Source organism: Manis javanica, chromosome 17, assembly GCF_040802235.1.
Source record: "Manis javanica isolate MJ-LG chromosome 17, MJ_LKY, whole genome shotgun sequence".
Lineage (NCBI taxonomy): Eukaryota > Metazoa > Chordata > Mammalia > Pholidota > Manidae > Manis > Manis javanica.
Window position 1 is genome coordinate 50,656,543 of NC_133172.1, and position 20,873 is coordinate 50,677,415.

General features: G+C 44.0%; 1 long non-coding RNA gene across 2 annotated transcripts in view; it reads left to right on the forward strand.

The window, feature by feature from the left end:
* Positions 1-20,873, forward strand: part of LOC108398792 (uncharacterized) — a 129,108-nt gene that overhangs the window by 73,596 nt on the left and 34,639 nt on the right. The window contains exons 1-2 of one of the 2 annotated variants that reach the window (XR_005063194.2): positions 20,054-20,292; positions 20,401-20,480. This is a non-coding gene — a long non-coding RNA (uncharacterized lncRNA). Of the gene's footprint in view, positions 1-20,053; positions 20,293-20,400; positions 20,481-20,873 lie in introns of those variants that run through there. The other variant, XR_012126698.1, reaches the window with a different exon arrangement.

Below are 20,873 nucleotides of genomic sequence, written 5' to 3' on the forward strand. Positions count from 1 at the left end.
TTGAGTTTGTCCAAGGAGACGGATCTCTCCCCAAGACATGGGAAGAAGACGAAGTGCTCCACAGGCAGGGGGGAAGGAGGGCATCGGTTCTGGTCGGTCCCAGGCAAGGTCAGAGGCGGCGCGTCCGGGCCTCGCCCCTGTTCTCTGGGGCTGCGGGCCTTGCCATCGGGGGTTGGGCTCTGGTGTCACTCCGAGTGTCCGTAACCTCTAAAAAAGCCGAACATGCCCTTTTGCTTCTCAGGGGTCAATAGACCATTTCACTCTTCCTGAAAGGCTGGGCAGCGGTGGAGGAGGGGTGGGAACGGGAGCGGCCTAGAGTCCGAGCAGGCCCCAGGCTGCAGACGGCCTCTCTGGCTGGCCCACAAGGGAACCCTGAGGAGGCCATTTTTGCCGATCAGATCCCAAAGTGTGGCACCCATAATGCATTTTACGAAATTAGGGCAGAGTCATGTTGATTTTAGGAAATTGGGCCCCGTACCTGAGTGTTAGCAAAATATGTAGGCAGAGAATGCACATGTAGGTGTGGAGAGCTGCTTCACATTTCCCCTCGGGGCGTGTCAGCAGATGGCTGTTAACTGCTCACAGTTAGGAAGGAGTAAACACAGAATACCCACACTTCTGCATGGTGTACCTGCCCAGGTGGGGGGCACACGCATCCCCACCGGGCCGTCTCACTGCTGCATCTGCTTCACCGGCCTCACTGGACAGAACCCTGTATCGGTTTACTGGGATGTATTCGTTCAGCTAATAAGCTTCAGGATTGGGGTCCGACAGATAACAGTGGTGACCTCACAGATTTTTCAGCCATGTGGATGCATTTGATCTGTCCCCAACCCTACAGTTTTATTAACTGCACATCCCCATTTGCCCAGGACAGGTTATTTTGTATCTGTTGTCCCCACGTAATTATTCATCACACCTCTTTCCCCTCTCCAAGGTGTCCCAGTTTGGATGATAAATTATATGGTTACTCTGTCTAGAGTCCCTTTTCAAAAGGTACCTTTTTTTGGGTATGAAATCTAAAACCGAGAGAAAAGTGCAAAGATACAGCATCCTTTATTTTCAAGTCTCTTCAGAACTTGGAAAAGTCAAGAAAGGGTTCCCAAATTATCAAGAAGATGGCTGTAGCAGATTAAATTTTAGTTTAAGAACAGGCCCTGCTGCATTTTGGGCTTGAATCCTCACCACAAGTTGTAAATTGGGTCTGTTGTCACTGACATTGTCTGTCTGCTCTGGATTTTCCATGATGCGTCTGAAACCTTGAAGGGACTGCCCTCTCCTCCCATGCGTAGAGGCAGCTGGGGCACGTGAGGGCACTTGTCCCTGTACAGCCCAGAGGGGAAGAGCCAGTTCAGGTTTCCATGACAACACTCTTTCCTGAAAATCTCTGACTGACACTTCCTGGGGAGACAGGAAGTAACGACAGGAAGACACCGAGGTCACTCTCTTCCCATGTCCAGCTTTCCCCGCCTCCCAGAGTTGTCTGATATTTGACCTTCTCTAGCTCAGCCTTTCTTCTCCTGTTCCCATCGGCAAGGCTGTCCTGGGGGGAGGGGGCTGAAAGGCACCAACAGCTTCTGTCCCCTTCTTCACAGTCAGCCAGTGGAGGTCCCAAAATCACTCCGTAATAAGCTATATAGAAGTAACTAGTGAGGTAAAGATGCTTCAAAAAGTTTTGTAGCTGCTTCCAAAGTAAAAAAACAATAAGCAATGTATGGAGCGTCTGCACTTTTGTAATCCATGTACTGACATTAATAATTATCTGACAAGTGTTATTGAGCACCTACTGTGTGCCAGGACCTGTGCTAGAGACAGGGTACAGGGAATTGAACAAAATGAACGTGCTCCCTGCCTTCCTGGAGCTTATGGTGTCCTGCAGGAGACAGACATTAAAGGGATAAGCCCTCCACAAAGAGGTACCTACAGAGTGTAGTGAGCACTACAGAGGAAAAGTACAGACTGCGAGAGAAGGTAGGAAAAGGGGACCTACCTTACATTTGGGTGAGTCAGGCAAAGCCGCCTAATAAAGCAACTTTAATCCAGGATCTGCATGATGATAGGAAGTAAGCAGAGTCCTTTTGCATCAAGAGGCCATCAGACTCCGCTGTATTAGGCATAACCTTTATGTCTTACTGAAATATTTCACTTCAAGATCAGAAGAGCTTTGTGGTATGACTTCCAAGCCTACAAATTGTGACCTGCATCAAAAATAATATAAGGACGTAACAATACCTCCCTTCCAGGTTGTTAGTTATGTGAAGTACTTTAGATAGAGAAAGTGCTCAGAGCACAGCATTCTTCTCTCTCTGAAACTGTTTTGGCAAATGTTGGGTCTCTCATATCTGAAACCCCAGCACTAGCACGATGGAAAGTATTGTTAGCATGTAGGAGTTGTATCTACTAGGTGTTCAGTATACAGTGAATGAATGAAGGAGTTGATGAACAAATGAATGAACTTCTTCTGTGTCTTCTATGGACCAGGCTCTGTGCCAGGCACTCTCACCAATGAACTTTAATTCCAACACTATAACCTTGTTGCCCCTTTCTCAAGGCAGGGATTCTAACGTGCTGAACTAAACAACTGCTCTGAAAATAATTACAAAATTCAACCCTGATGAAGTTTGGAGAAACAGTTGAGGAAGAAAATGCATTTTCAGGAGCATTTAAAATACAAGGGAAGATGCAAGCCAGTGAAATGAAAGGTTCAAAGGCTGCACAGAGTCATAGAAGTAAGACAGGAAGGAGGCTTTAAAGGGAAAAGAGATCTAAGGTGAGATGGAAGGACAGCATTGCTAAAACCCCAAGAAGCATTGGAGCTCCTGAAACGGTCTGCAGAATGTTTGGTAGGTGGAGATGATGCAACTGGATTCTGACATCCTTGGGGCAAGTGTTAAATGCACCGCCAAACGTCAGGGATGCAATTGTGTTTGAAGAGAATGGAGAGAAGAGAATCTGTGCTCCGTGGAACATTTAAGTGCAGAAAAGCTTCCGAAATGGGCAAGAAACTGGCAAGTTAAAAGGCTGGCATTTATGGGGCAGATGGTAATAGGGCCATTTTCTGAAACAAAGGTAATGAAAGGAAGTGTGAATTCAGAAGTAGCTCCAAATCTCACTGGTATAAGAAAGGACATTGGATAAGGAAGGAAACTAACCAGATAATTTTATATTTTAAGAGGTTTCCTCTAGCCTAAAAGAGACGAGGCTCACTGTGAATGATTTAGACAATAGAAAGTTTAAACAGAGGTAGGAGTTCATGTTATCAAAGATGGCAGTGGGAAGCATAGAGTCATTTTAGGATTGGAAATCTCTACGTTTAAAAAACCTTCCACATTAAACTGGGGATGAATGGAAAAGGGAAATGTCTGAGAAGTTTCAAGGGGAGAGAGGTTGGAAAAAGCCCAAAGGCAAAAATGATTGTCCTGTGTAGGGGGCTCTCGTGTTCAGAGGATTTTCTGCAGAAGCAGGCACGGGTTTAAACTCGCTGCTCTTGCTGGTTGAATCCCTGCAGTTTTCTTAGATGGGGACACAGTCCATAATTGTTCTAGCTTTATTGTTTTTCCTCCACAAACCTATTTGTGAAAGTACCATAAAATGCTCTTACCCAACACTCTCAGTTTCAGGAAATATGATACACCACAGATCAGGAGAAAATTTTTTTTTCCCTGTTTCACAGCATCTTGGCCCATGTTCAGCACCAAAATGGTTAAAATATCAGCACATTTCACTAGTCTTAGGTTACTCATAAACATTCAGCAAAGCAATTTCACTCAATCGCACATATTAACTGCTTAAGTTCTTCTCTCTGAGGATGTGGACTGTTATTTTATGCCAAAAGTCCTGTAATTAAGTTTGACATAAGCGCATGGATTAAATATGTGGTTGGGGGTGAGAGGGGGTGGGACTCAGATGGAAGGGTTTCTCCCCTCGCCTTCCTGCCATATGAAGCCTGTAACCAAATAGTGTGCAAAAATTTTTAAGAGAATTTCCAATCTTATTACTCAGTGTTGTTTATCAGGTAAGTCACAAGGCCAGTACAGTTACAAAACCAGATTTTTTTCCTCCAATTTAGCAATAAGAACAACAAAACCTTCCCTTACAACAGCCCCAGGCCCTCATAGTATAGTCTTTAGAAGGCAGAGAGCAGAACTGCTAAAGAAATTCCCTCCAACCGGCAAGCAGCTGTGGCTACAGTTCGGAGCTGATGTATTAAACTGATCTAATTCAGGGACATATTTTAAATGCAGAAGCCATGGTGAGGGTGTGTGTGTTGTTGATTGTATTAAGATACGCCGCGTTCTGATGCACTTGGTTCTAAGGGGATTTTTTGTCAAGTCCAGATTTTCCCTGTCTGAAGGGTCCTCAGGTAACTGAAAAGACCTGAATCACTTAAACTGCCTAATAGCAAATTTACCCTTGATTTCTGGCCACATTCATGAAGGTTTCTTGAGGTTTGAGAGAGGAATGCTCTTGTCCCTCCCTTCCTAAAAAGAACTGAAAATAGCTTTTTCAAATGTTTGAAAGAGAAAATATCCTCCTTGAGTGTCCCCCAAATCAGAGGGAGCACACAGGAGATTAACCCAAAAATGGGAGTTAACTGGTGGGTCACCTCGCTCCATCCCTCCTTGTGAACTCGGTCCAGTGCTCTTGCCCAATTCCAGACCTTTTTCTCCATCCATGTACCTGAGTCGACAGCCATCTTGGTGGCTCTGTCACGCTGTAACTTCTTTAAAGCAACAAGAAACGTTACCCAAATCGCCGCCATGTTTAACTTCTTTATACTTCACCATCACTCCGAAAAATCTCACAGCAGCCATTCCCAGCTATCTTCTGATTTGTCTCCATTTCTCCGAACTCAATGCTGAATTTTTCCCTATGGAGGGTCACACTCTAGGCTGCTCATAACGTTGGAAGCCTGATAAATCTCCATGTGTGCCGACTTCTGGGGTGGGCTTCTGACTGCTTTAGCATGTCCATTTTGATTTTATGATTGGTGTCTCAGACTGAGCACAGGGTTGAGGTAAAGCCTTAATATTGGCTACACAGGAGTGAGAATAATTTATTTAGGCTCAATACATCCCTCTGTATTCCCCATCATTTGGGAAGTATCTGCCACATCATTCAAAAGCCTATTCCAAGCCCTTCAGGAATATTCTTGTTCCTGAATTTATCATCCTCATTTTATAATTTATATTTCTGCTCATTAAATTACATAAGCCTATTTCTAGGCCCACAGCCTTAATGTATTCTAGGAATTCTGAAGTATACTGTCTCCTCCTGTATTATCCCACAATCTGGTGCAAAATATAACCACCTTCAACTCTACTATCCATGTCATAGTTGGGATTTGTCTGGTTCTCTTAAATGGCTTTCAGTTTTTCTTGGATATCCTAGGTTGTTAATTCTATGCCCAAACCTTACTCTCTACAGGGGCCAGTCCATAAGATTTGACCACAGAGCTAATGAGACACATACCCTTGACCCAGAGCTGGGCACTAACTTTGGTCATGAGGACTGCGCAGAAAAGCCTCTGGTGAGACTGCCACTCCCTGAGTCTAGCCCAGGGACTTGAAATTAGTGGGACTGACCCAGGACACTCTGAGAGAGGTGGGCACATTCTGCTTTCTGACTGTGTCTAGCTGCATTTTCCATGGCCTACGTCTGCCCTTTTATTCTGTCCATGGCCAATTCCTCCATAACAGCTCCAGAAAGAAATGAAGGCCTGGCCAGGACACACGCCACCAAGGATAGGCACCAGGTGGAGCATGGCTGGGGTGCATGTAGCTGATTGAAGTGGGGCAGAGTGTGGTATGTTAAGAATCCTGGGGCCCCGGCATTGCTGGGCAGCCCTTCTTGGAGGTCTACTGAAACCTTTCTGCACTTGAGCCTTTATCACTTTTGTCCCCAAATAGGAAGTGATCTCCACTTTTCCTCTCAAGCTGGGGTAACTCCAGCAAGGATCATGCATTCTTCCCATGTTTCCTGTCTCCCCTCTGCCATACCTGCAGGCTTGAGAACCTGTTACGAACTCGTGTGGTCTGCGCACACAGCTTTCTAAATCTGACCGTTAGCCTTGTTGAAGAGTTCTTTACCCTGCAGCTTATGCAGAGTATTTTGTGGTTCCAATCTTCCTGAGCATGATTCAAAATTACTCACTGCCATGCTTGTCAAGGAGTGGTGGCTATGAAATAGTGCAGTAAGAATGCAAGTTCTGAGGCTGGACCACCTGGGTTCAAACCCCAGCTCTGACCTTTATTAGCTATCTGACCTCAAGCGTGTTGACTTAACCCTCACGACTCATTTGCCTTATCTGTATAATAGCGAATCATAGTACCTCCCTCTTGGGGTCATTGTGAGGTTTAAACACATAAAAGGTTAATGAGAGTGCTTGGCCCATGGCACATCTTCAGTAAGTGTTGACTGTATTCCAAATTTTCTAAGGAACATAAGCTACATTGTTTTTGGTTGAGATGAACTGGTCCTTCAAAAACCTAAGACGCTCAGGCCCTCGAGGGGATGAATGATGAGCACATCCATGTCTTCAAGTTGCCCTTGGCACCATTTAAACACACCTTACATCAAAACTAGCAGTCAGTTCATGACTCAACCTCTCACAGCCTAGTATTATTTAAGGACATGGAGATTCAAGAAATGGAAACGTTGGTGCAGAAATTAATAAAAGGATTTCATTTCACAATTCTTATTGTTTCCTCTGCTGCTCATATATACAAATGGCAGAGTTCTCATGTGGGCTCCCTGTAAAAGCCAGAACATTGCTAGTGTTTCGGGGTGAGCTAGCAGCTTTGCAACCTCCGGCAAGACTTTTAGCCAACCTCTTCACCCTCAGCTGCCAAACGGGCATGATTCACTGCCATGCCTACCTCATAAGACTGTTGCAAGCAAGAGAGGAAAAATGTTTGGAAACATAATCATTGTCATTCTGAAATAGTTAGCTTCTATTAAATAATCTGTCCTGAAATCAATAATAACACCTTATAAACTTTATTTATTTATTCACATTTATACAGAATATTGCTAAATACCTGTGGAGTACTCCCATTCTTCCCTGGCACTGTCCAAGTTCTACCCTCTGTTAATGGCCATATGAAGCCTCACTTCCTCTTAAAAGCCACAGCTACACATACACAAACACAACATTGAACTTTCACTCTTTTGAGCTATTAGCCTGACTACTGCTGTCCTTTCTACTTGCTTTGGTATTTAATCATTTATTCCAGGAGTCTGCAGATATTTTCTCTAAAGATCGAAACAGTAAATATTTTAGGCTTTGCAGGCCATACTTTCTCAGTCACAACTACTGAACCCTATTGTAACACAACAGCACCATGGATAATGTGTAAATGAATGGGCATGGCTCTGTCCAGTAAAACTTTATTTCCAAAACAGTGAGGCCCACAGACCATAGTTCGCAGCTCCTAATCAATAGCCTGGCTTTGCTGTTGAGCACCTTTATTTGTGCCCTTTTGGTCTACCCAATTAGATCATCAGACTCTCAAAGACAAAAGTCTTCAAGGTTTGTCATGCCCTCTTCTCCACTTTTCCTGAGACCAGCACCCAGTTCAGTACATACTTGCTGGATTAAACTGCCTTATGGGAAGATTGTATATTGATTGTGAATAGATAAACTTAGGCAACCAAGCCATGCCAAATGAAGAGTGAAACCAAGAAAAAGACGTGTTAGCCTTACAGAATGAGAGACAGCCATCTGACCGTCACATACATGAGTGTAGGAGGGAGACTGCCCACTGATCACCATCAAATCCTGAGGGGAGAAGCTATGGAAAACACCTGAAGGCCACATGTTTCTGGAATTTGAGCTCTGTGCATGAATAATGCCACAGAAGACCAGGAACATGGGTAGCCTGACTCTTTCCCAAGGACGTAGTTATAACCCTGAATTCACAGACAACCACCATTCTTGAGAGGGAACTCTTTTATCATTATCCTTGAGCTTAGAATAATTGCACTATTGTTTCCCATTTAGATTCATCTGAAAATAAATATTTTTATTTGTAGAAATATGATACTCCAGGTGTAGGTGAAATAGTGGGTAAGAGCAGCAGGGCCTGGGTTGATTTCACCTAATTCAAATCTATGAGCCTTGGAGTAAGTCACTTAACCTCTCTAAGCTTCAGTGCCCATCTGTGAAATGGATATTTTGTGAGGGTTAAATGAGACAATGTATACTTGGTATAGGGATCAGGGCAGAGTAGATATTCAGTAACTAACATCCAGTAAGAGCAGTGTAAGTAGCAGTCAAGATTACAGAAGTAAAAGATATTTCTTTAAGCATATCACTACCATGTAACATAGGAATTCCACTCCTAAGCATACATGCAGGAGAAATGCACCTATGTCCACACAGAAGCTTGCATACCAATGTTCACAGCAGTATTATTCACAATAGCCAGAGAGTGGAAACAACCCAGATGCCATCAGCTGTTGAAAGGATAAACAAAATGGGGTCTGTCCATACAAAGGCATATTATTCAGTCATAAAAATCAATGACTTCCTGACACATGCTACAACAGGGATGAACCTTGAAAACATTATGGTAAGTGAAAGAAGCCGGGCACAAAAGACCACATACTGTATGAGTCCTTTTATACGTAGTGTCTGCAACACGCAAACACAAGAGACACAGAAAGACCAGTGGTTGATAGGGGCTGGTGGGGAGGGGCGCAGAGTAGGAAAGAATGCAGAGTGGCTGTTAGCAGGAATGGCGTTTCTTTGAGGGCTGATGAAAATGTTCTAAAAATCTATAATAGTTGCCGTTGCACAATTCTGTGAAACACCATTTTTTAAAGGGTAAATTTTATGATATGTAAATTATATCTCAAGCCATAATTTTTTTAAAGTATGTCCTTTAAAAAAATTAATTAACTTAGTTATCCTCATCAAAAATTATTATGTAGTAGATACCTTTTTCCCCTTGATATGAGCTAGAAATTTACAGTTTAGAATTCCACATGCACAAAAAATGTTTTCTATACAGCTGTATTTTAAAAGAAGATTAGTTACTAGTTAAGTTCATTCATCCATGGTATTTAAATGTACATATCAAGGCTGTGTGTACATCACCTTCATTTATAAGCAGTAAGCTGTAAGAATTACTCAGAGTTATGAGCTATGTGTTGAGGGCCTACTGTGTGCGGTGGGTATATTACCTTGGACACAGGGACATAGGAGAGAATAAAATCCTAGGGTCAGGAATCTATGGTCCAACAAAGTCTTTTCATATCACAACAAGATAATTTGGTCATGCTCCACTTTTCTGTACTTTATATCATAAGAACAACAGAGTTTTCCCCAAATATAAATCATATTATAATCTTAAATCTGCCTTTCATACCCTTCTTCCCAGAGGCACATCACCCCCATTCCCAGCTGAAAATTACACTGCTGGATTCTAGAAGTTTCAATAAGTTCAGGATCCCTGTTTTACATAATAAAGTATGGGGTCCACTGTGAACCTTTTTGGAATGAAATCAGGCCTAAATAATGGAGCCATAGCATGATAGAGGTAGAATTCAGAATGGCTTGGAACAAGAAGTCTACAGATGAGAGAACCATGTGGAAGGCCTAGGATTAGTCCCCCACAACAGCCTTCCTCCCAAAAGAATAAGCATGCCATGAAAGAAGGCCTATTTTACTTAAAAGAGAAAGGCAGTACTAACACCCTTTCTTCCTTACACTCACGTTAAGAGAGATGCGAGCTTGAGAGGGGCAATTAGGGAGAGAGATTATGATAACAGTAGTAAGGGACATGAAGAGAGAGAGAAAAGGATTTAACTGACCTTGGAGACTAGCAAGAAATGACCGTGGGGTGAGGAAGAGATGGGGAAAGACCACCCCAACGGCCAAGCCTCACTCGGCGTTCTCACTCGGCGTTCTCATTCTCGGGGTCTTGCTCCTGACACCTAGATTAAGAAACATTGCCTCCCAGGAAATTGGTCCACCCATTACAAGCAGCCTTTACCAATGACTACTCAGGAAAACCTGATTAGACTCTTAACCAGAAAGGGGAGCCATCATTGTATAACACTTAATACTCGTGCTTGTCCAAATGGTGCTTTGTATTTTAGGAAAGATGTCCCACATGATAGAACTTAAAGGAGAAAAATAACCAGTTAGGTTACTGCTTGTCACATAGTTTCTGCCATGTACCAAGGCACCCCAAAACTTCGTAACTGTAGTCATTTCTCATAATTCTGTGGGTAAGCTGGACAATGCACCTAGTCTGAGTTGGCTGGATGGAAATGGCTAAGCTAGAATGGCTGGCAGTAGGCTCTGTGTCAGCTGATGTGGCTCTTTCATCCATCATGGGCTGGCCTGGGCTTCTTCACATGGCGGCCTCAGGATCTCAAAGAGCAGTGAGAGAACCAGCCTCAACACATAAACACATTTCACGCTCTGCTTGTGTCTCCTGCGCTATCGTCCTGTGGGCCAAAGAAAGTCACAGGGCCAGACCAGTCCGTTATCTGCTTAATTCTGCTTAAAAGATCTGGAAGGATAAAGGTCAATGTTGGGCTTAGCTGTTTTTGTCTGAATGTGAATATTTAAACCATCATGAAAGAAATTCATAAATGCATATTACTGATTAAAAAGTTTTAAAAAGGAGGAAAGCAAGAGAGAGAAGCAAAGAAGGAAAGAAGAAGGAAGGGAGGAAGGAGAAGAAGGGAGAGAAAACGATGCCTGCCATGGCCCATCCAGTTTCATTACTTTGCATGGGCAGGACACCAGCGACCCTGGAAAGACCCTGACCTACGTGGTGGTCATTGCTCTTCATGTAAAGTGGCCTGGATCACTCCTGGACGCCCGTGTGGCTCTGATTTCCACCTCTACAGAGGTGCCTGGCACTGGATATCCAGGCCCTTTCAGAGAAGAGGAGCCTGAGCTTCCATGCCACAAAGTGGTACCCGCTGGGATTGCTGGCCCGGCCACAGGAAGGCTGAAGATGCACACCGGCCACAGCCCAGTCTTAGGACATAATTAATGCGCTGTTAATTTTTTTTTTCATCAACAAAAGATTACCAAAATACCTCATGATTTCCTTCAAAAATGTGACCCTCCCTTTCCTGTCTCATTTTTTCTTTTCCTGGTTCAGAGTGTGGTTTCCATTGGCCTCATGAACAGTTATTTCTGTTGATTTTCCTCAACTTGTCTCAGTTCCTTGATCTCAAGAAGTCCAGAAACCCTAACACAAACTGTGAGCGGCAATTTGAAGGGCTGCTTCTCTCACTCAGAGCTCTTCCCTAAAACACTTCTCCTCCTTGTGAGGCCAGTGGCTTCCTCTGCATCCCACAGAAAACCTCATGGCGTTATAAAAAGCCAACTAACTAAATAATGCCATAGGAATCTTAATGACTAGGGCCATTGGGCCAACAACATTACCCAGTTTTTTCCTCTCAGAATTCAAGCATTTGAAATTACAAATACCCCCATCCAATTCAAATTTAATTACCACTGTCCAAACTTGAAAAACTTTCTCGTTTTCAATTAGGTAAAATTGGAAATAATGAACTACCGCTAAAAAGTGGTCAATTGACTCCATTTTTAGGAGGAGCAGAGAAGTGACATCATTGTTACCTCTTCCTGATTAAATTTCTATTTTTGATCAGCTATTTCTTTACCAAACTTCCTTAAATCACCTAGGTCAATTTCTCCACATTTATCATCAGTCAAGAACGAAATGAACCTGTGATGGGCCCGGGTGCCTGATGTGGCCTCAGAGACTGCAGTTTACAGGTCAGAGAGCCGAGCTGACATAGGCTTTGACAGTGGCAGAGTGAGACTGTCTAGAAAGCTCAGGACAGTCCCAAGCAACCCAAACAAACTGGGAGCCAGTCTACTCCATATGTTGGTTGAGGAGAGGTAATGGGGAGGGCAGAGTCCACGGGGCAGCACCTTTGGGGCAGCTTCCAAATGATCCCACTCATAACTTGGCCTCCCTCCTGCGAAAGGCTAGACTTTGGAGTCAGGCACACCTTCCAAATGTGGCTGCTGAGAAGGCCAGGCTAGGGGCAAAGAGTCCCCTCAAGAGAGCCGCAGCTGTTTAAGAACTGTCCCCTTGAGATGGTGATGGATTCATGGTAGCGGTTCTCTGAAAATCCATTTCCATATGGGTTGCAGTCTAGTCCATTGTGTCTAATGATCATCTTTTAGAAAGAAAAAAGAAATATTCTTTTAGTCCCCAAAATCACTTATTTAAGTGGGAACTACCACCTACCTATCAGGTATTTCTGATAATGAACCTAACTTTCACATTATCAGAAAAGAGAGCATGTGTGTGTATATACACACTTTATGTACTGACATGTATCTAAAATACGTGTGCATCATTATATTGGTAACATCCATTTGAAAGGGGCTGCATCTTGTCACCCCCGGCAGTTTTGTTTACATGGAAGATTGAGGGATGGGGCAAAGGCTTTATTTCTACTCAGCTTCCTCTTTGGAAACAAAAGTCCTTGTGTCTGGGAGATGTTCCCAGTTTCATCTAGGAACAGCATTCTTTCTATTGACCACTAAAACCTAAAGTCCTCAGGACTGTTTACCCTGAAATGTGTGCTGTTTTGGCTTTGGAGCAAGTGGAACTGGTTTTAAAGGTTTCTGTGCCAAATGAAAAAAAATAAATCTTTTATCTTTGCACTGGGATTCTGTTCATGCTTCTTCATTCTACAAGCTTACCTTTCAGTTTGCATGTCTTTTTTTTTAATGACTGACCTCTTCTATTCTTTACCCATCTTTAGTGTTATGAGGTTTTCTGAAGCTTGATCATTCACTACCTGACATACACTTTTTCCTCCAGAACATATTTCTATTTACCAAAATCTCAAATGACCAGGAAAGCTATCAAGAATCCGTAATATGCTATGTTGCTTTTCTATACTCAACCTATGGCACTGTCACCACACATGGTCACAGAGATTATGTAAGAATTACACCCAGGGCTGAGGGAAGAGCTGCCCAGCCCCCCAACCCCCCTGTCATTAATTTCTCTCCATGTTCGCACGTACATCCTGGGCGGAGGTTGAATGGCAAGCGTAGGGGGATAATGAAATCATCGGTACAGACTCTTCTTGTTATTTCACGGACAGAGTGACTGTCCAGGGGCTGCGGGTGCTCACTCGGTGGTGCTGGGGAGAGAAGAGGAAGTATCGAAAAACGGAACAGGAAACAGATGGGAGATGTGATCTCTCAAACTCCCCAAATTCTTAAAAACCTCAGACCAGCCTGGTTGCTTGAAGATTAGGACCAAAGTGAGATCTCGCGTTTACCCGAGAGAGGCCCCCCGAAGCCGCCTGGATGCCGGTCAGGCTGGCCGCAGCCCTGCGGGGAAGGGAGGAAGGCGGGCCGTCGCTGGGTTCCTCTGGGCCCGGAGGCAGGGAGGCCTCGCAGTGACAGCCTCCACTCCAGTGTCACGTCGACAGCTGCAACCCCTGCCCTCACGTGGTTTGGGGTTAAGAATCCCTCTCTTCTTACTAAGAGTGAAGAGGTGTTTACTAAGAACTAAGCGGGTAGTGGTGGCCCGAGGATAAGGACTCAGTCTTCCGCATCTGCAGCCTTTTGGCTCCTAGATGGGCGGGAGCGGAATCTGGGATCAACGAGTTGGGTCATTTGCAGTGACCCCCATGCAGAAACATCACAGAATCTAAATGGCTTGCTTAAACTTGGTCCCAACGTGCAAGTGTCGGTCTGAAAGTGATTCCGATGCCCGAGTTCAGAATTCCGGGAGAACCTGCGGTGGTGACTTAGCCCTGGCTGGAACCAACACCGGGCCTGAATTTTCCTTTTCTTCCCTGGCAGGTGGGGTGTGGGGCAGGGGGAGTGATAGCCCCTGACAACCCGAAAGTTGAACCTGCTTCCTGAGATGCTCCAGTCCCCTCCTAACAAAGCCTGAGAGCCGCGCCATCCAGAGACCCAGCCGCCCCTCCCCTCCCCCCCCACCAGGCGACTGCATTTCACTTGTGACCTTGCACAGCCTGTGGTCAGGGAAGAGCCTTTGAACGCGTCTGCAGAGCTGGAGCGATTAGGTCTTTGATTACTCCGCTTGGCTGCTCCTCTCTTCCCCGTATTTCCCTTCTCCCCTCCTCCAGCCCCCTTCGCCTCACCCAGAGCCCAGGCAGATTTTTTTCTCTCTCTCTCTTCATTTTCCTACAGCATCCTAAACCTCAAGATGTGGGTAACGCTAATCCTGATTTATTTCGGGTTTATCTGCATTATTAATTCCAATCATGAAAAAAAAAAAGGGCTACGGGCCCTAGTTGTGTACAAAGTTTGGGTATTTGTGGAAATGGCCGGCAATCCCTGGGAAACATAATTTTCTTCAATATCTTTTACAAGCCACACCACTTTCTTTTCTAGTCTGAAAATATTCCTTGGGATGGGTCCCATCCTTCACAATTTCATTTAGTATTTTTATTCCCCCTGTCGATATCCTTTGAAGCTGCTTCCTGCGTTAATCTGGACTTAATATGGATTTAAACATTCACAATGGAACATAATTTGGGTTAAAAAATAATCCCCCTTGATAAAGCTAGAAAACCCCCACAACTGTCACCATCTCTGACGGCCAGGAATGGAATGAGATTCTTAAATATGCATGTGGAAGAAAAGGAAGGGCCAGACTATCAGGGTGCATGTTATATTTTGCATTTGTTAGCTGCTATGGCTGGGCTGGAGCTGAGTGATACCCAGGATCTTGACTTGTTGTTTGAATGAATTCGTCATCACTCAGGACATAGGAACAGTTATTTGGTGCCCAGAATGTACTAAAAATACCTTCCACTGGAGTGAGAGAAGGCTGTCTCTCAGAGGTAGCAGCAGCCTGCATCCATCACGCATAGAAGGGCTGCCCACTCACTAACAGGTTCCAATACCCTCCCCACCGGTTCTTTCCATTTTTGCATTTTCCAGTCTATTTACTGGTGTAACACTAGAAATAGAAAGTCCACGTTTCTTTGGGTAGGCCCCCAGCAAGCCAGTGTTATTAAGGGAATTCTTCCTGGATGTAACTCAAAGAGCTCATGGGAATTGAAATCTTTTCATGGGAATTTAAGGGATTTCAAATTAGACCCCCCAGTCCACTTTGTCAGACCTCAACACTTAAGGAAGACCTAAAAGTGTTTTGATTTTTTGGAGACTTGCCGAATGCAACTAGGCTGAACCCAGGAAGCACCCCTTTTCCAGGGATGGAAAAGAATGTGGCATTAGGTGCCATAACTCCCCAATTCCTATGCCCGTGACAGACATCACTAATCAGAGAAATTAATTTTGGTTCAATTCAACAGATATGTATTGAGTGTTAAAATGTGCAAGATTCTTTGCTAGAAAATGCTGGGGCTACAAAGAAGAATGGACTCAGCCTCTGTCATTCAGGGTTTTATAATCTGTTTAAATCAAATCATGAGACAAATCATGTCTCTGAGTCACTCAGATACCTTTAGCTCTTACCTAATATTTTAATTTACATTATTCAGATATAGATGTGTCAGTGTTTTTCCATTTTATGTCATGTGCTTTTATATTTCTACCATGCTATTCTTAAGCACAAAGAGGAACTATGGGTTCTATTTATTTCCTATTGTAATAATATTGATGATAATTACAGCAACTACCTTTGTCATGTATTTATTTTATTTGATCTGTAAAATAATCCTTTGAGGTAGCTATTGTTACTGTCATTTGCTGATGGGGAAACCAAGGCTCAGAGTGATAAAGCAACTTACTCAACTTACCCACTCACCTGGGAAGGGTGGTCCCTGGACCATACTAGCCTCCAGCTGCAAGAGGACATCCTTAGCAGCCAGTAATGACACTGTCCACCTGCCACTCTGGCAGGCGGCTCTGTGTCTTGGCCTGGGTAGCCTGAACTAGTCTCTAGTCAAAGGATAAAGTCAAAGAGTCTCAAGCCTTAATCCTGTGGCATTTTGGATTGTGTCCATTCCATTATCCTCTCAGCAATGATGGAAAACATGACTTCCCAAAGAGCTCCTTCTGCTTGGTACAAGAAACCATCGAATGCCATCTTTGGCATTTGCTAATTTGAAGTCAGACTTTCAAAGATGCACATATGGATAACACATTAAGAACATCTCAACACCCGCCCATGGCGCCACTTGCGAGAGCAGCGGCCCAAAAAGCAGGACTGGAGGACTCAGGCCTCCCCTTGGGCGCTTCTAGAACCGTCAGACAGCCTTCCTCAGGCGCGCTTGACTGTGCTGCGCTGACATCTTCAACATGAAGGCAGGTTACATCCAGGAATCTGCATATCACAGTGAAGACACTCAATAAATATTAAATAATAATTATTGTTTCCTTCACATTTTCTGACAGGATAAAATCCCAGTAAAGAGCCTTTAAGGTCTAATTACTTCATAGGCACTGAAACCAAACTGCTAGTTGAAAAATTAATTACGGAGCCGTGGTAGATGGAGGAGTAGGAAGTTGTTTTGAGCAGCGTGTCACCCCGAAACTCCACGTAAGGTGTGGAGCAGTAAACACCGCCGTGAACTGCCGAAAATGAGTGAGCAAAGGGAAGCTAGCTTTGCAGGGAGCATGGCACGGACTTCAGGGCATTTACAGATTACTTAGGTACACAAAATGTGTGTGAGTGACCACCGGAACGCATTAATAAGCAGAAAATGTATTAGGGATATTTAGAACCGTATGCAGATGATCGCCATCATACAAATGAAGGCCCCAGATATTAATAAAAACAATTACAGTAGAAATTAGCATTTACTAAGCCTTAAGTGTAAGCCAGGCCCTATTTCAAGTGCTTTAAATATATTATCTCACTTAAAATGAGAAAGCGGAAGCCCAGAGAAGTTAAATAACTTGCCCAACATCACACAGTTAGTAGTTAAAAGAAATTAAAAAGCCCAGGATTTGCCAGGCAAAGGCATATTCACTGTGCCATTCTCTAATTTCCTAAGAGATTGCTGAGTTTCCAAGTCCTTAAAGACATATCCAGAGATTACCTCACCTGCAGTTTTCTAACTGCCACATGCAACCATGGAAGTTGCTTCAGAAGTTCTACCAGCAATAAAGTGTTGGTGCCAAACAGGAGTGAGTTCAGCTCCCTGGGAAGAGATGTGTGCTGCTGGAAGCTGCATATTGGATTTCCACATAACATTTTGGTTTTAAACAAAAAGAGAAAGGGTGCTCTATGGTTATAGTTCAAGGGTCAGCAAACATTGTCTGAAAAGGGCCAAATGGTAAAATTTTAGGTTTTTCAGGCCACAACAACTTAACTCTGCTGTTGTCATGCTAAAGCAGCTATATATAAATAAATGAATGGGGCTGCGTCCCAGTAACACTTCCTTTATGAAAGTAGGTGATGGGCCATAGTTTGCTGACTTCTGGTCTAGGCCTTCCCTCTATGGTCCGTAGAGTTTGCCTAAACTTTCTAAGTAGGGGTTGTCTTGCTTACCCACAAAGAGAAGGTATATTGTCCAAGACCCCCATATTTATTAATGCCCATCATAGGTTAAAGCAAAGGAAACTAATGTATATTGAATGTGAACTTTGTGTCAATCACTCTACTAATGGTTCTATGTCTGAACTAATCCTCACTGTAACTGTGTAAGGCCAATGGCATGATCCCCTTTAACAAAGAAGGAAACTGAGACTTAAAGAAGTGAAAAATCGCAAGTGGAGTTGAGCCAAAGTCTCACTCTGTGCCATCACACCATATTGATGTGTCTAAAGCCACATGACTTGTTCTGTCCTATAATAGACAGAAGGTCATTGGTAAGTCACCCTCAGTTGATTCTTCTCTAGGAAAAAACATTCAAGTTCACTTCATAAGCTCACTTTGCTTCCCCCAGGTGCTTCACCATCTCTATTAAGTTAGAGACTTAAAGATTTGTGCTACCATTGCTATTTGAGTTTTTCCAAGACTTAACATGGGAGCAGAATAACCTTGCAATTTCAATAAACTGTTCTCCAATTTATTCTTTCTAGTCCTCCATTGTGTATCTTAGCAGGCTGCTCTGGGGGGTGGGGGGTTGTATTATCTGGTGAGCCTCCTGATCCATATGTCTTTATAAAGATCTTTTTCTTTTGTTTGTTTATCTCTATCCTTTTTTCTCTCCCTCCTGTACTTGTCTCTCTTGAATTCATACTATGCTGGAAAATTCTGGAATTCTAAGTCTTCAGTAGCCTCCTTTTCTTCAAATATTTCTTGACACACTACTAGCTCAGTTATATGCTACCAGTAGAGAAAGAAATCTAGTTTCTTCTTCCTCCATGGGAAAGGTTGAAAATGTGAGGCTGAGATACTGATAAGTAGAATACTAAATCTCTTCCAGAGCATATATTCATTGCCTTCTCTCATGTTCACCCAAATACCTTGGAATTGAAGGACCTCATCATCTATTTTCAATTAATTCTGAATTGCTTTCCTTTCAAGAACTGATCAGCCCCATCCATCTGGCAGTAGGAGGTTGGTGCCATCCCAGGAGTCAGTGACAGCATCGCCTCTAGTGCCTCTCAGTTCCAGAAAAATCCATGTCCACGAGCCACTGCAGCCCACCTCCATAACTGAACAGTGACCCAGCTGCATGTGAAATGAAAGAGAAATCCACCACATGTGGAAAATTTGGCCATCAGTGAGCAGCTCTGCAGGCTTTCATTCGGGGATAGACCACAGAATTGGCTCTCCATCAACAATCAAACGATCCTTAGCTGTTATCAGCCACTTCCATCACCTCTGAGACTGACAGGTTTCCAATAAAGCCAATGGCCCCCTCCCCCAGGGTAAGGTCATCAGCAGGAGGCAGACGTTGTCATTTAGCCCAGCAATTTGACAACAGTGTTAGCTTACACTCTATTAGCCAGCAGCTACACCCTGACCCCTAACCTTGACATTGACCTCAGATGGCCCTCTCCTGAAGTAGACCCTGATCATTTGCAGGGACCCACCCTGCTGGTTAGCGAGCAAGAAGGCCTATCAGGACCAAGCAGGCCTCCCTGGTCACCCCTGCTCCCAACAGGAGGCATAAGGCTGGAAGTACAGAAACAAGCTAGAGTTGAACCCAGGATGGCAAAGGTGAAAGTTCAGAAGCATATCCATCAGCAGCTGTCACCAAAGGACAATGTTAGAGCTATGGAAGCTTTCAGCACAGGATAGCCGTTGTCTCCAGACAGTTCTGCTCCTTAATGGAAAAGACATATCAAAATATGGCTTACAAAATACAAAATAATGGACTGAGATGTACATTATATGAGGGTGTTAGATTGCAGTGTACTTTACAGTGGGGGAATTAGATTGAAGTGTTATGTCAGGGTAGTTAGGTTGAAATATGGATTACCCTAGGAATGTTAGCTTGAGATGTGCTTTATAACACAGTTGTTAAATTAAGACGTGCTCTTCAGTGCAGGCATTAGCCTGAGATGCGCATTATAGCAAAATTGTTAGGGGGAGATGTGGATTCCACTTTGGGAGGGGGATAAGAGCAAGGAAAACACCTTGTGTTGAATATTATTCAAGGTTACAGAATGTCTTCTGCATTACATGCATTTCGGGGGTTTGAATGCAGGGGGAATAAGAGCACAAAGCATATAATGTTCCTTCGCCTCTCCTTTCTCCCAGCCAAACAGTCTGCCACTTTCCCCACTTTTCCTGTTAGGGACTTAAAGGCCTCCCCCATCAATAAAAACATTAGCTCACTAAACAGCCTGATGGCTTTTCCTTCCCTGGCTTAACCCTTCGGGAGCTGGGGTCTCCTTTGGATTTGTAAAGATATTGATCCCAGATAATGTTTGCCTTCCTAACTCTCTCTTCCCTAGACTTGATGGATAGGTTCAGGGCTCCATCTCGGCAGCCAGCTCACCACAGCTACCCAGGGAAAGGGGATGGAAAGCAGGACAAGTGTTCAGTAGTTAACACCACCGGCATGCTTTCCTGGGATAGACAGGCAGACACGCAGCGGCTGGGGAGATGTGCAGGGGCTGCAGTCACTTTCGATCAACACACGATTTCACTTTCGATTCTCCTCATTCTTGTCCTGCTCCTTCTACCAATATATTTCTTCAGTTGAACTGAAGAGTGTTGCGTAATTTCTAATTAATATCAGATGCTATCTTGAGGTTGGCTGCCCTGAGTTGCATTTTTAAAGACCGCTTTTCCAATTAAAGGAAGCACTTTTCTACAGCATTATCAACATGGATGGATACAGGTAGCTGTGTCATTTGCTTGTGATGTTGGCCTAGATGGGAATGACTGATAAAGCCTAACCCTAGAATGCAAATCTTACCCAAGAAAAGTAAGTGAAGAGGAATGGGAACAGCATTTCGCTCGTCAGCTGCTTGGCCCACCAAAGTTCACCAATTGTCTTCCTAACAGTGTTCTTATTCTTTCGTCTCTTGCTTAGCTCGGAAGATACAGTTTACGGCCTCTAGAAACCTAGCCGTGCACAAGCGGACAGCGTCCAGCTTTGCCGGAATCAGAGAGGTGAGTCCCAGCCTTCTTGTTTCTCAATGAAAGAAATGTGACGCCAGGTGAGTTACCACTGTCAAAAAGACTAACCTACCAGACAAGGGCACCAAACAAAACCCAGTAGTTCAAGGGAAATTGCAGTGTTACTGGACACCTCTGCATTGTGCCTTGAGGTTCCAGGAAAGAGGCAGGCGGGCATTTACGGGTGCATTTTGTCAGGCCCTATTTCTTTAGATAGAAAAGAAGGTTTGCTGTAGGGACAACAGCACTTACCCTTCCCTGACTGAGCTTGCTATGGGCAAGACAAGGAGTGTGACAGAAACATGCTTGACAGGTGACAAAGCAGTCCACCCACCCACCCCGTGATGTCTTTGCCAACCTCAGTCTCTTCGGTAGTATCCCAGCTCC